At 35.9% G+C, this 18,511-nt stretch overlaps 1 protein-coding gene across 1 annotated transcript in view; it reads right to left on the minus strand.

The window, feature by feature from the left end:
- The window catches only part of LOC136831214 (ataxin-2 homolog), a 48,753-nt gene extending 32,195 nt beyond the window's left edge, over window positions 1–16,558 (minus strand). The window contains exon 1 of the mRNA XM_067091229.1: window positions 16,509–16,558. The gene's annotated coding sequence lies outside the window, so the exon portion shown is untranslated. The remainder of the gene's footprint in view (window positions 1–16,508) is intronic.
- Window positions 16,559–18,511: the final 1,953 nt, after the last annotated feature.

The following is an 18,511-nucleotide window of genomic DNA, read 5'->3' on the forward strand; positions in this document are numbered from 1 at the left end:
CCATCTTCTGATTGCTAATGCTTACTTTAAAACCGTATTTCTATATCGACAAAATCTTTTAGATACAGCTTCACTAATCAGACGATGATTCGCGTTTGTACAGCGATGCAGATCGTACTGGATTCTTGCATGATAATAAACACCACAGTCTTTGGAAGCTTGAATCCCAAGTCAGTGGCCCCTGTGGGCTTGTTCCTTATGAATAATGTTCACCTTCTGAATAATAATAATAATAATAATAATAATAATAATAATAATAATAATAATAATAATAATTCTACTTTCGTGAGCAATTTTAGTCTATCTGCCTTAATCTTATGCAAACTGGCCGATGTTTGATTAATCCTTTCTAATCTTTCACTAATTTCTAAATCAAGAGAACCTGTACTTGATATTGTTGTTCTTAAGCATTGAGACTACTCTACCTCATTAATCTCTTTCCATCTACACAGTTGTGTTTTAGTTTTCTGCAATAGAAAACTACTGTGTCGGCTTTGTCTGTCCGTTCGCACTTTTTCTGTCCGCCCTCAGATCTTAAAAACTACTGAGGCTAGAGGGCTGCAAATTGGTATGTCGATCATCCACCCCCCAATCATCAGGCATACCAAATTGCAGCCCTCTAGCTTCAGTAGTTTTTATTTTATTAAATGTTAAAGTTAGCCAAAATCGTACTTCTGGCAACTATATTGGCACCAACAACACAGGCCGCCACCGGACCGTGGGTGAGTTTTAAGGGCCGCGGCTGAAAGTTTCATGCAGCATTATACGCTGTATAGAAAACTCGATCGCGCCGAAGAAACTTCGGTGCATTTTTTACTTGTCCGCTTTGTGCATACTCTTATCATCATTTCTGATTTTCCTAGATGTACCTCGAGTACCATCTCTCTAGATGTATATAATGTAATCTAGGAATCATTAACAGCAGAGAGAAAGGAGTCTAACCCCTTGGAAGGAAGTAAATGTGTCTCACTGTCGAACTTCTCAATTCCAGAGGTCCTTGATTCCTGACACCTTCGGAATGTGGAACAGTCTCCCTGAGGAAGTTGTTCGACTGGAGCTTCAAAAGTTCAAGCGAAGATGCAACGTATTATTACCCTGAAACAATTCTCCTCCTATTTTAGTAATATCCTTACATTTTTATCTGTATATTAATTAATATATTAATTTTTTTTATTTTCTTTCTGTATTTCCTATTACCTTCTGTTACTTCTTTCAAACGAAAACCTTATTCGTTGGAAGCCTGAATTTCAAGTCAGTGGCCTCTGTGGCCTTGTTCTATATGAATAGGGTTCATCTTCTGAATAATAATAATAATAATAATAATAATAATAATAATAATAATAATAATAATAATAATAATAATAATAATAATAATAATAATAATAATAAAGAAGGAAGGTTATAGGATTTACAGCTTAAAGGAAAAAGACAATTTGTTATGGAACGTCATTAGAAGATTCAGCCACAGGTATACGTTTAAATTCCCTCGAAATAGTACCTTAAATTTTAGATGCATAGACTAATGTTATTCTTGACAGAAACTTAAGTATTCCAAGGAATAACCCAAGGCGTCAGAGTTGAAGGCACAATTGATTGTCAACAATCAGCAAACCAATTTTTGCAATGCATGATACCAGCAGTTTGAGACTGAGTCTTGCAAATAAGTGTGTCGATATACAAGTACGGTCCACGTTTAGCGTGGAAGCGTGGAAAATCATGTATGACACGTAGAGTGTCTTTGATAGCTATAGGCCAAGTATGCTGGTGATTTGAATGATCGGAGAAGCGAGTACAACCAGAAGATCGCCTTAAAGCGGTGCACTGTAGGCATTATACTTAAGGTTCTTTGCAGCGTGCCATCGACCGCTAGCTGCAACCCACTTTCGTTCCTTTTCCTTTACCTCCTTTCATATTCTCTTTCTTCCATCTTACTTTCCACCCTCTCCTAACAGTTGATTCACAGTGCAACTGCGAGGTTTTCCTCCTGTTACACCTTTAAAAACTTTTTACTGTTAATTTCCGTTTCGGTGCTGAATGACCTCATAGGTCCCAGTGCTTGGCGTTTGGCCTAAATTCTAAATTCAATTCAATTCAATTCAAGCGCTGGGACCTATGAGATCATTCAGCACTGAAAGGGAAACCTATAAGGGTAGAAAGTTAAGTATACCTTAGTTTAACCAGACCACTGAGCTGATTAACAGCTCTCCTAGAGAGGGCTGGCCCGAAGGATTAGATTTATTTTACGTGTCTAAGAACCAATTGGTTACCTAGCAACGGGACCTACAGCTTATTGTGGAATCCGAACCATATTATACAGAGAAATGAATTTCTATCCCCAGAAGGAAAGGTTTGAAAGGTCTAACTGGAGAAAAACCTCGCAGATGCACTGTAAGATAATTGATAGGAGAAGGTGGAAAGAAAGATATAAGAAAGGGAATACGAACGTAGGTACAGTAAAACGAATGAAAAGGGTTGCGGCTAGGCGCCGAAGGAACGCCGCAAGGAACCTTACTCTGTAGTTTCAAACATTATATTTACCTCTTATGAGTCTCTTGGCGTTCACAAGAGTCTAGCCTAAGTCTTGTAGGTGCTGATAAGAACCCCACTTATTCAGTGCAAAAGACGCAATATCATTTCTTTCACTGCTCTATGCTTCATTCAGTCTCACTCCTACATTTTTTCTTTTGCAAGAACATACCAGCACTTCAGATCGCGCGTTAACGAGCAGAGTGACTTGCGAGTTCTCCTAGCCGTCACTCGGATGACCCTGGTGATTTCAGGGGTGACTTTTTTTCCCCCTAAAATGCGATTGCCTTTTTTAAAGTTTTTTTTCTTTCTTGTATGCTTTTGGGTTCCAGTTATAGTTTTTAAAGTCATCCGTCGATGGCAAGGGATTATTATTATTATTATTATTATTATTATTATTATTATTATTATTATTATTATTACAGAACACGAACCGTATTCACGAGGAACAAGCCCATAGGGACCACTGACTTGAAATTCAAGCTTCCAAAGAATATGGCGTTCATTTAAAAGTAACGAAAGGTAATGTGAAATACAGAAAGAAGAGATCACTTATTACAAGAGTACAAAAAAAATTAACAAATTAATAAATAAATAGATAAAAATGACAACGAGAAAGCTTCGTTCGTGTTCAGCGAGAACAAGTGAGCACGGAAATCACAGAACTTGTAAAGATAGCTCCTGGTAAAATTTTTTTTTTTGGATCAAGGATACATAAATCATATTTTGTTTTAAGCTTTTTTCCGTGTTTTTCTCTGCTGTGAAATGATGACTAGCAGTGGTTCTTTGTTTAAGTTTTGTCTTCGTTAATGCGTGTGTTGGTATGATATACGTTTTCAGAGTAAAGATAATGTTGCGTGTTTCACAAATGACAGTTAGAATGAGTATCTTGCGGAAAGAATATAATTTACGTACGATTTGGTTCCCTTAGCTATTAATATTCTTTGACATTTATTACACGCTAACTGCTTTGTTAAATTCTTATGAAAGTCAATCAGAATAAATTCTTAGCATTCACGAGATTTCAAAAGGAAAATTTACCTATTTTTATGAAGGAATTTACCTATTTTTATGAAGGAAATTTGCTCCCATTCAGAAGTATAATGCCATATATGGATTTCAAGAGGAAATTTTATCTATTTTCATGAAGGAATTTACCTATTTTTATGAAGGAAATTTGCTCCCATTCAGAAGTATAATGCCATATATGGATTTCAAGAGGAAATTTTACCCATTTTTATGAAGGAATTTACCTATTTTTATGAAGAAAATTTGCTCCCAAATACAAGTATAATGACATATATGGATTTCAAAAGGAAAATTCACCTGGCTTCATGAAGGAATTTATCTATTTTTATGAAGGAAATTGGCTCCAATTCACAAGTATGAAGGCATATATGAATTTCACGAGCAAATTTACCTATTTTCATGAAGGAAATTTGCTCTCAAATTTGTCTGCTGTGCACGCAGCTGTGAAAAGCAACTCGTTGTGCCGTAACAGCCGTGCAAGTTACAATTTGGCCATTAACGGCAAACACCTGTCCTTCCTCACACCTTGTCTTGTGGGCTGTAGACTGCCACGCATGGAATAGCAGGCGACCGAGAGAGAGAGAGAGAGAGAGAGAGAGAGAGAGAGAGAGAGAGAGAGAGAGAGAGAGAGAGAGACTTCGATTTAACGTTTTGGCCAAAACAAAATGAACTGGATGTTTTGTTACTGAGAGAGAGAGAGAGAGAGAGAGAGAGAGAGAGAGAGAGAGAGAGAGAGAGAGAGAGAGACTTGGATGTAACCTTTTAGCTAAAACAAAATGAACTGGATGTTTTGTTAGAGAGAGAGAGAGAGAGAGAGAGAGAGAGAGAGAGAGAGAGAGAGAGAGAGAGAGAGAGAGAGAGAGAGAGACTTGGATGTAACCTTTTAGCTAAAACAAAATGAACTGGATGTTTTGTTACTGAGAGAGAGAGAGAGAGAGAGAGAGAGAGAGAGAGAGAGAGAGAGAGAGAGAGAGAGAGAGACCTGGATTTAACCTTTAAGCCAAAACCAAATGAACTGGATATTTGTTACTGAGAGAGAGAGAGAGAGAGAGAGAGAGAGAGAGAGAGAGAGAGAGAGAGAGAGAGAGAGAGAGAGAGAGAGACTTGGATGTAACCTTTTAGCTAAAACAAAATGAACTGGATGTTTTGTTACTGAGAGAGAGAGAGAGAGAGAGAGAGAGAGAGAGAGAGAGAGAGAGAGAGAGACTTGGATGTAACCTTTTAGCTAAAACAAAATGAATTGGATGTTTTGTCACTGAGAGAGAGAGAGAGAGAGAGAGAGAGAGAGAGAGAGAGAGAGAGAGAGAGAGAGAGAGAGAGAGAGAGACTTGGATTTAACCTTTAAGCCAAAACCAAATGAACTGGATATTTGTTACTGAGAGAGAGAGAGAGAGAGAGAGAGAGAGAGAGAGAGAGAGAGAGAGAGAGAGAGAGACTTGATGTAACCTTTTAGCTAAAACAAAATGAATTGGATGTTTTGTCACTGAGAGAGAGAGAGAGAGAGAGAGAGAGAGAGAGAGAGAGAGAGAGAGAGAGAGAGAGAGAGAGACTTGGATTTAACCTTTAAGCCAAAACCAAATGAACTGGATATTTGTTAGAGAGAGAGAGAGAGAGAGAGAGAGAGAGAGAGAGAGAGAGAGAGAGAGAGAGAGAGAGAGACTTGGATGTAACCTTTTAGCTAAAACAAAATGAATTGGATGTTTTGTCACTGAGAGAGAGAGAGAGAGAGAGAGAGAGAGAGAGAGAGAGAGAGAGAGAGAGAGAGAGAGACTTGGATTTAATCTTTAAGCCAAAACCAAATGAACTGGATATTTGTTACTGAGAGAGAGAGAGAGAGAGAGAGAGAGAGAGAGAGAGAGAGAGAGAGAGAGAAGTTTAGGATAAAAGTTGACTCTCAAAGGGGAAGTTTTATTTACTTAGACCCAGTGAAGTTGAAAGGAGCACACGAAGTTCTACTAATTAGGTCTGATGAAGTTACCACGAGGTATATAAAGATGAAGTTTTATTGATTTAGAACATCATCAAACTTCTTCGCAAGTTCCTTTATATTTATCAGTTCTTAACGAAGTAAAACTTCCTCATGCACTTCCGTTCAACTTCACGGGTTCCACATCAATACAACTTCCTCTTTCTCCTTCTTTTTAACTTTATCTGTCCTAATTAAGTAAAACTTCATTTACTCCTTTCAACTCAACCAGTTCTAAATACACGAAACTTCCTCTTAAACCTTTGTAAAACTTTATCAGTCCTAATTAAGTTGAACTTCCTCATGTACTCCGTTCAACTTCACCAGTTCTACATCAATAATATTTCCTCTTATACCTATTTTCAACTCTATCAGCAATTCATTACTAAGTAAGTACAACTTCATCATGTACCACGTTCAAAACTTCACCAATTCTAAATTAATCAAACTTCCTCTTATACCTCTTTTTAACTTCATCAGTCCCAGTTAAGTAGAACTTCGTGTATATTCCTTTAAATTGCACTTATATATACAGTGATCTCAATTTCAATTCCTTTAGGGAAGTTCAGACCGACAAACGTCACCTCGAACTTCCTAAAACTTCTTCCTGAAGTTGTTCATTTCACGCACAACTTCCAATCCATATGAGCTCAGAATCCACCGCGCGCTAAGGATTCATTTCCTGGGGGTTATTCCCTCAGCTGACCCCCATCCCCGATCCCCTTCCCCCCACGGTCACAATCCCCACAACTAAACCTCCATCCCTATTTCCTCCCCCAACCCCGTCCTTTGCCAAGGGGACAGCGCCCACCGCCCACCCCTCTTCCTCCACTCCACACCCACATTACATAAGTTGACATTTTGATTGTAATAAACGCAACTGCCGCTGTTATTGCTAATCTGCTCCATCGTGGGGTGTATATGTTTATGATCGATCTGTCTATCTATCTATCTATCTATACACACACACACACACACACACATATAGCCTATATGTATATATATTCCATTCAGACGAGGCTTAATGCTGGAACATGTGATTGTATATTGGTTATTGCTATCATATTCACCCAGAAAGGTTAATTCGATTGAAATGCTGTCAATTGGGTCACTGCTGAGTAGGGAAGGTGGGAAAAATACCCTGGTATGCAAGAAAGCTATAGCCTGCCCAGGTAAAGCCTTAGGCACAGTGGTACTCAGGTTCCAATTTCTCTTATGACTTGTGCGGCTTAGTTGGCAGCGGCTTTGCCATTCAATTGAAAGACCTGGGTTCGATCTTGATATGAGTAAGAAATTTACACAAACGCATATATACATATATAAATATATACTGTATATGTATGTATATGTATGTATATATATATATGTGTGTGTAATTTTCAGGCAAGGAAAATCTTGCCTGTAGCATAACCACACAAATAATTGATAAGAGAATTCTAATGGCAACCACATCTTGTTTTGGGCATTTGGGCATTTGGGCACGACCTCTTAGGACGAACAAGCCCTACGCTTTTAAAACCATCTCGAAGCGAATTTCGACAACATATGGAAATCAGCCAATCACCTACAGAACGAATGAAGCTACGACTACAATAGTGTTTCCTTAAGGGCTGCTCGTATAAGCAAAAGGGCCTGCACTGGCATAAGGCCGGTCGAATAAGAAGAAGAAGAAGAAGAAGAAGAAGAAGAAGAAGAAGAAGAAGAAGAAGAAGAAGAAGTAGGGAAATCTTCAAATCGCCAGAAGTGAATGATCTGGTATTTGGAACTGTGTTTTTTTTTAAATTTATACATTTTGTTTTTGCATAAGTTCCAATATATATATATATATATATATATATATATATATATATATATATATATATATATATATATAGCTAGTATTAGCTAGTTTTTTCTTTCGTTTTCTGTTCGTTTTTATTTTTTTTTTTCGAAATTCTCGAACTGTAACATTAATCATTAAGTTTGTGATTAAGAAAGAATTTATATAATTTAGCATACCTATAACACTGATAATAAAAGAAAACAGCACTACCAATAATAATAATAATAATAATAATAATGCAAGGATGTTATATAATTAACTTAGCTTACATATGTTGCTTTGCCACCCCACGTCTATATAAAAGTTTGCAAACATTTCATTTCATCCTCAAACTTTAATATGACATTCTCTTGACCTTGTGCAGAATCGATTAAGGATGTGTACAGCGCGGTAGAGAATTCAATATTATTATAATTAATGGTAGTTAATATAAACAGTAGTAGTAGGAAAAGTAATGGACATAATAGTTATTATTGATTTGGGCGGATTACTGTCGTCAAATTTATTTGCAGTTCATAAATTTGAATATTTCCTTTTAATGCGGTAAGTTTTCTTCTCACATACATACGTACACACATACATATATACACATACATATATATATATATATATATATATATATACACAATATATATGCATATGTTTATATATGATTATGTATACACATCCATTATATATATATATATATATATATATATATATATATATATATATATATATATATATATATATATATATATATAAAATGGGTGTGCATACACACACAAACACATACACAAACACACATACGTAACCTCGCCATCTGATCTCCGCCTTCGCGCAGAGTTGGATGTATACAGTATGTCATTTCGCAAAATTTCACTTCCCTTTTTTCTCTCTCTCTCTCTTCTCTCTATCTCTCTCTCTCTCTCTCTCTCTCTCTCTCTCTCTCTCGCATGAAGCTATTATCCCGTGGCCTTTCATGAAACGTCATCGAAGCTGTTAAGTGTTTGGTTAGTTGATTAACAGCGTGCACTTTTAGCTCGGAGTTTGTACCTTTCACTCGACCTCTGAAAGTGTTCTATACTTTTTATCATGTGTCCCGCGACTTACTTACGTGAGAGAGAGAGAGAGAGAGAGAGAGAGAGAGAGAGAGAGAGAGAGAGAGAGAGAGAGAGAGAGAGTGAGTTGGATGTAATCTTTTAGCCAAAACAAAACGAACTGACTTGGATTTAATCTTAAGAGCAAGAACAAAATATAATATGGACGATACTTTGTTACTGAGAGAGAGAGAGAGAGAGAGAGAGAGAGAGAGAGAGAGAGAGAGAGAGAGAGAGAGAGAGAGAGAGACTTGGATTTAACCTTTTAGCCATAACAAATTGGATATTTTGCTACTGAGAGAGAGAGAGAGAGAGAGAGAGAGAGAGAGAGAGAGAGAGAGAGAGAGAGAGAGAGAGAGAGAGAGACTTAAATTTGACCTTTAAGCGAGAACAAAATAAACGGGATATTTTGTTACTGAGAGAGAGAGAGAGAAGAGAGAGAGAGAGAGAGAGAGAGAGAGAGAGAGAGACATGAATTTAACCTTTGAGACAAACCAAAATATACTCGATATCTTGTTACTGAGAGAGAGAGAGAGAGAGAGAGAGAGAGAGAGAGAGAGAGAGAGAGAGAGAGAGAGAGAGAGAGATTGAACCTTTTAGCCAAAACAAATTAACTGGGTATTTTGTTACTGAGAGAGAGAGAGAGAGAGAGAGAGAGAGAGAGAGAGAGAGAGAGAGAGAGAGAGAGACGACCTTGATTGCAGAGTATTATTCAAAATGATGATATCGTCTACCAGATCAGGGCGTCACGAAACGCTGAGTCTGGTCAGTACCTGGTTGGGTGATCAGCCTGAACGTGACGGAGGCACATTAAGCCCCTTAGAACATCAGTGTAACCAGGCTTAGGGCTTGCAACTTCATCCATAAGGGATTTAAGAAGAAAACACATTCACACCTACAGAGAGAGAGAGAGAGAGAGAGAGAGAGAGAGAGAGAGAATAGCTGTAGCATCATTCATAACATAAATAAAATACGTGGGACAGACTGACTGTAACTGGCTTCCTCTAGAAGGTAGACTGACTGATTTATAAATGCCGCAAAGTGACGTAACACAGCTCTTAAGGTCATATTCACAAGGCCTCCTTGTTATACCCGTGGTTTAATACGATACTAGCGTTAATTTCCATTTAATATTGCTTACTGTTGATTTGAATCCGTAGTTTCAATGATTCCACAGATAAAATGAAAGAGAATCTACGTGGGATGCTTAGTCAAAATTCTGGTATGGTAGAATGTAGGAAATGCAATCACTACAGCAAAAGTGCTTTCTAAAGCGACTTAATCAGAATGACGAAAAAAAACCATGGTTGTGGATCCCTTGGGAGTGGAATAGCTTTTCAAATGGATAGAAATTGTTCCTCATTAAAGCATGAAAATGGATGCTTGTTCTCCTCAAGTCAGAATTAGTTTAACAAAGCACTGTAGAAGAACAGTTGAGAATCACTTTACAAAAAAAATATCATTTGAATCCATTCATTCACCTGTCGATCTTAGCAAGGTTGTGAAACGCCAGTACTTGGATGGGTGACCATCTCTGTCATTAAGAGCAGAGTCCAGATGTCCACACCAAGCCTTATTCACTTTCACCCTTTGGGAATCTTTAGGCCAGGACCAGTGATCACGCGATTCCAGATTAATCTAAGGAAACCAGCCACCGGATGGGTGACCATCCATGGGCACATAATCCCACAGATCATCTGCGAAGGCAGAGCATGGGGGGGGGGGAGCAACCTCATCCCATAATGTTGGCTAATAAACAGACGAACGAAACATGTTTTGTTTCTCTCTCTCTCTCTCTCTCTCTCTCTCTCTCTATATATATATATATATATATATATATATATATACATACATATATATATATGTATGTATATATATATATATATATATATATATATATATATATATATATATATATATATATATATATATATATATATATATAAATCAATTTGGGTATTTCGAAAAGAATGAACCGTTGCAACACTCGCATGAATATCGACCTATACATGATGGCGTGACTTGATAAAACTCCCACATCTAAAAATGGCTCCCAACTTACCCACGTGAAACAAATGATGAACAGGTGATTTTTTCTGACGTATCATCACCTTATCTGAAGTTGGTGACAGGACATTTGCTGATACAGAGGGTGCTATCAGTAACAGATACTTGCGTGGATACCCGTATCTTTTATCAGTTTAAATCCATATCTGATATATCGGAAAACAAATGTATGATCGTATGTAGAAATGGGGTCATGTATGTGTACGCATATATATATATATATATATATATATATATATATATATATATATATATATATATATATTAAACTTGATCATTAGCCCAATTGTTCCTGAATTAACACAAATAATAACACGACTTCCTTCACCATCCTGTTTAAATTAAGGTCCTCTTATTATATATATATATATATATATATATATATATATATATATATATATATATATATATATATATATATATACACATATAAATAAATATATATATATAATATATATATATATATATATATATATATATATATATATATATATATATATATATATATATATATATATATATATATATATAATAAATATATACACACATATATGAATATATACATGTATATATATAATTAACATGAAACTGCAAAAATATAAAATAATAGAAATGCGTATGAAAATGAGGAAGTTGTATTCATACAGAAAGACATGAATGAAATGAAATGAGGGAAATGAGTATAACACGAGTACGAACTCTGCGGAGATGAGGGACATGAGTAAACGCAGAGAGAATATGAACAAGAGGAAAGGAGGTAATTGTGAAAATGCGTCGAGGAAAGGAATGAGGTGGGACGGACGCGAATAAATGGTAATGAAGAAAATAAAGAAGGAAAAAAGGGTAAAAGTGATGAAAGGAATTAAATGAATGTCAGCGATGACAATAAATGAGAAGTAAAAAATGCGCCGAAGTTTCTTCGGCGTAATCGAGTTTTCTGTACATCGTATAATCAAGGCCACTGAAAATAGATCTATCTTTTGGTGGTCTCCGTATAATGCTGTATGAGACGCGGCCCATGAAACTTTAACCACGGCCCGGTGGTGGCCTATCCTATATAGTTGCCAGAAGCACGAGTATGGCTAACTTTAGCCTCAAATAAAACAAAAACTACTGAGGCTAGAGGGCTGCAATTTGGTATGTTTGATGACTGGAGGGTGGGTGATCAGTATACCAATTTGCAGCCCTCTAGTCTCAATAGTTTTTAAGATATGAGTGCGGACAGAAAAAGTGCGGACGGACAGACAAAGCCGGCACAACAGTTTTCTTTTACAGAAGACTAAAAAATGTGGAAAATAAAAGAATACAGAAAATGAATGAACTAGGAGATAAGTCAATAGAAGGAAGAAAAATAAAGGAAAAAGAATAGAATGAGGAACACGAATAAAACGAGGAAAACATACCTACAAAATGCGATAAATGAAAAAAAAGCAACACAAAAAATAAAAATAAAAAAAAACACGCCGTGAAGGACACATGATTCAGCCTTCAGCCTCCCTCATAACAATGACCTTCACTAAAATGATAGAATAAGTAAGGCTCTAAGATATAAGACAATTATTGCATAGGCGACTGAAGTTAGGTGTCCCTGCCTTTGATGACGTCATGTGATTATTATTATTATTATTATTATTATTATTATTATTATTATTATTATTATTATTATTATTATTAATTCTGATGCACAATTAGTACCTGCATACCCTTGCTAATGTTTTCCTTTAACATTTACACTTCTCGCCAAGCCCTGATAAGAGAGTGGGGTTGAATTTGGGTAGGCTGGGGCTGGTAGTTATGGGCTATGTGAGGCCCGAAGGACGAAAGAGTGGGTAAGAAGATGGATGGAAGAAGCAAATGAAATGAAAATCAATTAATTGAAATGTCCTTGGACGAGAAAGATGGAATCGATGCGATCAAAATTTAACGAGAGAGAGAGAGAGAGAGAGAGAGAGAGAGAGAGAGAGAGAGAGAGAGAGAGAGAGATGGTTAGGTTAGAAGGGGAATGAAGAAGGAGAGAGAGAGAGAGAGAGAGAGAGAGAGAGAGAGAGAGAGAGAGAGAGAATGGAAAGAAAGAGTCATGAGAGAGGAGAAAGATTGAAGTAGAAATGGAAAGAAATCTGTCATGAGAGAGGGAGAGATTGAGAGAGAGAGAGAGAGAGAGAGAGAGAGAGAGAGAGAGAGAGAGAGAGAGAGATGAATGCACAACCGAGTCGCCCTGGCCCTTTTTCGTCATCATTTAAAACTCCGGAAATCTCTATCGTCTCCTGTGTCCAATATCTACCAGTTACCTTACTTCTAAAAGGACCCATCTCCGTGTCTCGGATCTCACTGTAACCCAGTGCCGCCTAGACCAGACTCCTAAGGTCTTAAGCAGGCTTACTTATATACTTAACTACTGGTTAGGGGAGGATACTTGTCCGTGGCTTCTGGAATTTGCTGCTGGTCACCCATCCAAGAGAAGGCCATATATAGCATACATAATTTTATTGAAATTGATGTAGATAGCTGAATATTAAAGGAAAAAAATTAGCATGGCTGTGAAGGTACTAATGATACGTCAAAATGAATAATAATAATAATAATAATAATAATAATAATAATAATAATAATAATAATAATAATAATAATGGTGAAGAAATCCACAATGGTGTAGGTGTATATATTAAAATATATATACAAAACGTTTTTCTGTCGTTCTGTATATATTTTTAATATATATTCACACCTACACCATTGTGGATTTTTCACCATTTTAGTGATTTATAGTATAATGAGATTTTCATGAATAATAATAATAATAATAATAATAATAATAATAATAATAATAATAATAATAATAATAATAATAATAATAAGTTTATTAACTGTAACGGGATAACCCAACCGACCATCTCGAGCAAACTGGTCAATCCAGATAAGATTTTTTTTTTTATTATCGCATCTACTCATTGATCACCCGCGATCAATAGGGCATTCCTGAGCATTTCTCCGAAGAGCGGAGATTCCAGGTAATTCGTCCAGTCATGTTCCAGCTTATGGAAACGATACACACACACACACACACACACACACACACACACACACACACACACACACACACACACACACACACACACACATATATATATATATAATATATATATATATATATATATATATATATATATATAATATATATATATATATATAAGAACTTAACCTAAAATATATACTTGAAAATCTTTGATTACACTTCTGGTAAGTGACTGATTACAATAACTGTAAATTTGAAGACTTCATCAAATATAATGTTAAATCAAGATATTTTTCCTCTAAAAATAACTCCTGTCATTAAAAACGCCTTAGAACACAAAGAACAAAGACAGGAATTACAGGAATCAAGATAACAGATCAATACCGAACTTTGAAACTTGGAAAAAATCACAGATTGGAGAAGAAATATACTTAAGATATCCACATTTCTTAAACATATTTTTTCTTCAAATCGTGTTTTTTTTTCACGTTACAGGAGTTACAAGATGAGAAGGAGGGAAGATACAAAAAAATGTCCATTTTTAGAAGAAGGTCTGACAAGCAGTACCAAGAAGGGAGAGAAAGTGGCACGTGGTTAGTTTCTAAGAAGTCTTCATTTGCCATCACAGGTAAAATTAATAAATCTCAAAACGTACAGTTAAATGATATCAATATCGCGTACTCTAGTTTTGGTTACCTAAAATAAAGTTAACCGAAGTGAGCGACACAAAACTCTAGCAACCGACCCTAGTAGGAAGATGAGACTAAAATCAAATGAACAGTTGCAAGAAGAAGAATCTTAGACTGTAAGTCCGCACTTCCCCTTGAACAAAGCCTTAAGCGAAGAATGGAATGAATGTGCAGAACATGATAAGGATCGAGATAACACATATCAACGAAAAAGTAACAAGATTAAATGGTTTAAGAGCAAATTTACTGCAACAGATAAGCTCTTGTGCAAACGCATATTCTGGTGTAGAATTTAGTCTCATCATCTTGTTTACTGGTTTCTCTTCTTCTCCTCTTAATCAATAGTTATGGTCGCTGATTTATGTTCGAACTGATTCAAGACAAACCAGTATTGCAGTGATTACTTATTTCTCCATTACTTTTATGAGACAAACAGTAACAATTAAACCTATACATAATTAAAGAGCTAATCTCTGAATTCAATTTTCTATATATATATATATATATATATATATATACATAAATATCAAACTTATTCAAGGAAAAATTCCCCAAATATATAAAATCGAATGACTCAGCTTCCTGCTAGAAGAAATAACTGGATTCATTGAGGTAGGCCAGCAATGATACGGTATTCAAGGTCGTTTAATATTCACCTTGGCTCAGCCAATCGAGTTGGATGACCTTTTGGATGGTTACTAAGCCGTATCCCATTTGGGACTGTCCCAAGTCCTACTATATGTATATAGACTGGTGCACACACACATACATATACAGTACATATAAGCCTAGTGGCACTTGCAACGAACCTTAGTGTTCTGGCGCAAGAGGCAGTGGGTCGCTCGGAAGCCCGAGAACCGAAGTATCTAAGTAAAAGTAAATAAGTTCTCTACTTGGAGACTAAAAACCAAGAGATAAAAGTACATATATGCAAGCATTCCATTAGAAACCTGAAAACCATGAGATTTAAGTAAATAAGGCTATGTAAGTATTCCATCTGAAACCAAAGAACCGCGAGATTTATGTAAGTAAAAGTATGTAAGTATTCCATTTGCAGCCTGGAAGCCAAAAAAACTTGAGCAAAAGGAGTGTGTAAGTATTCCTCCAGGCATAAATTGGCATAAGTCACAACCTCACACCAGAAACAATTATCAGGGCAAACTGCAGACAAACGAAAAGTTCAAATAAAACCTAAATAAAACTGATAATTGAAGTGATGTACTATGAAAATGCTTAATAATTCAGATATGATAGTGTGAAGCCAAAGAAGTTAAACTCCTTTGAGCACATTTCCAGGAAGCCAAACTCTTTATACCATACAAAATCGCGTAAACTCAATGGATTCGGTTTACTTTAGGTCCCATTTTCGCTAACGGTCACCTAAGCCTAATTCCATCTTTATGGTACCCTATGCCTAATTTCATTTTTTATGGTAACTTAGACGTAATTCCATATTTTCTAAGGTAACCTAGGTCTAATTCCAATTTTCTATGGTAACCTAGGCCTACTTCCATTATTTCTAAGGTAACCTTAGCCTAATTCCATTTTTTCTATGGTAACCTAGGCCCAATTCCAATTTTAGGGTAACTAGGGCTAATTCCATTATTAGGGTAACCTAGGGCTAATTCCATTTCTGGGGGTAACCTAGGCCTAATTCCATTTTTAGGGTAACCTAAGCCTAATTCCATTTTCAGGGTAGCCTATGCCCAATCCCGTTTTTTCTAAAATAACCTAGGCCTAGTTCCATTTTTCTGGGGTCATCTAGGACTAGTTCCATTTTTATTGACGGTAACCTATACGTAATTCCACTTTTATTAAGACTAGCCTAGCCCCAATTCCAATCTATTATGATTAACCTATATGCGTAACGCCACTGTCATTATGGCTAGTTTAATTGTAATGCAACTTTACATTGGACCAACGTTGAGGAATTTACATTTACAATGACTAATTTCAGAAAAACTAAACTTTACAGTGAACACCCACAGAACTGTATTACTTTATGATCACTGTCATCAGCATAACGTAACTTTACAATGACTGACCTAGACTGTATTCCATTAACCAATAACTAACTTTAATTATTCCATTAATCAATAACTGACTTTAGTTTGGTAGAACTTTATAATGAGCTACCTGGGCGTAATAAAAGTTTATACAGTTCATCTTCGAAAGTGTTGCAAGGTTTATAGAGTTCATCTTCAAAAGTGCTGCAACTTTATAAGAGTAACAACACTTTACAATGACTAACCAAAATGCGGTGCAACTTTACAAAGAGAAATGAAACTTGACAATAGTTAGCTTAATTACAATGTACCTTTACAATGAATATCCTCGCAATGACGTCACTTCGTAACGGCTAACACCAGAGTAACGTTTGAATATTCTGCAAAAAGGAAGTCTCAAACACATTACTAGACTGATCGCACAGTTATACGGCATCGCAGCTGGGCTACAGAATGTTCCTAAGGTTTGCTCTGCTGCTGACTAAGCATCTCTCCATTGCAAACATAAATTCTACCTTTATTCTTTCATTAATAATAATTAATAATAATAATAATAATAATAATAATAATAATAATAATAATAATAATAATAATTTCACTGCCAAAATAAACTGATAGGATAGCTGATATAATTGCATGTTACTCAAACTGAAACCAGTGACAAACCTCTCTCTCTCTCTCTCTCTCTCTCTCTCTCTCTCTCTCTCTCTCTCTCTCTCTCTCTCTATATATATATATATATATATATATATATATATATATATATACACGTATTACATACATAATGTTTATTAACCAAAATGCCATCTTTAACTTCACGATATCTTCCCATTTTGGAAACGCCTGTCACCACAAAGCCTAGAACCATATCGAGAAAGAACAATATTGCTTCATTCATCATACATTTACGCTAGATAATTATTAAGAAAACAATTAATAATAATAATAAAACAAAAACTCCAACAAAACTCTCAACCATTTCCAAACAGTAAAGGAAAATCAAATTTCCCTGACGAAAATTTTACCAGGTACTTCTGCTCAAGCAGCTGCGTCAGAAATAACAAGAGAGCATCGCGCATCTGGCATCTCGCAACCCTTCCTCCCTCATTCATCACCAGTTTTCCTTAACAGGTCAAATTCAGACGACAAAACAAACAGACGAAATAACAAACAAACATTACTTTGTTTTACTATGGTACGTTGCAGCTTGAATAAGGGGTGTGCGTATAGGCGTTCAAGGTGCCTTATTATTATTATTGTTATTAACGTAAGAATGGGCTATAACGACTCAAAATGCCTGGTTAAAAATGAACAGTTACTGAGAGGTATATAATAATAATAATAATAATAATAATAATAATAATAATAATAATAATAATAATAATTAATTTATTTTAGGCCATGGTAATATACGAACTACAGAAGAAAAATTCCAAAATGTATTTGGTAAATAAATGTAGAGTTACACTTATAATAATAATAATTACTGAAAACTCATAAGTGTCTGACCTGCTTCTACAAAAAAGCTCACAACATGAACGGTATATAAATAAACAAATAAAATGGTAAAGAGGTAAAATACGCATAAACTAACTGTATCTCTCACTGCCTAGCAGCTACTGTGTTTGTTCAACCACCGGAAAAACTGGGTAAAGTACACGTGATGTTACTTTATCCTCGACGAAAAAAAAAGCAACATTTGATCAGTACCAATGGAAAAACATGTAAAAAAATCACACTAGGTCTAAAAATCGTGAACTAAAAAAAAAAAAAGACTTCTAACACATGTAACTTCTGTGGTCTTGTATTCGCCAGGCTACAGCACATGTGTGGACACACACGCACATGACAGAGAGAGAGAGAGAGAGAGAGAGAGAGAGAGAGAGAGAGAGAGAGAGAGAGAGAGGAGAGTAGCACCACCACGGCCGGCGAGTGCTGCAGACTTTGGATCTGCAGATATATCGATTTGAACCCTGTGTAAGGCAATAACTTAAACACCGCACGAGTATGGCTTGAGAAAATGCGAGAGAGAGAGAGAGAGAGCGAGAGAGAGAGAGGGAGACAGAGAGAAATGCAAGGTAATATTAGAAAGCCTTTCCTCGTACCTAAAACGGATACAAAACTCAAGATACAGAATTAGGTCAATACTAGCACGGGACGCTGTGGCGAACGGCGAGGCAGCATAATTGTTTTTCCTTTTTTAATATTTACACAAAATAAACAAACAAATCAAAAGTACAAACAAACCCAGAATGCAGAGATTTAAATGTAGTTACTTCGATATGCACTTTGTTTTCTTGCAATCGATCTTACG

Source organism: Macrobrachium rosenbergii, chromosome 48 (assembly GCF_040412425.1).
Source record: "Macrobrachium rosenbergii isolate ZJJX-2024 chromosome 48, ASM4041242v1, whole genome shotgun sequence".
Lineage (NCBI taxonomy): Eukaryota > Metazoa > Arthropoda > Malacostraca > Decapoda > Palaemonidae > Macrobrachium > Macrobrachium rosenbergii.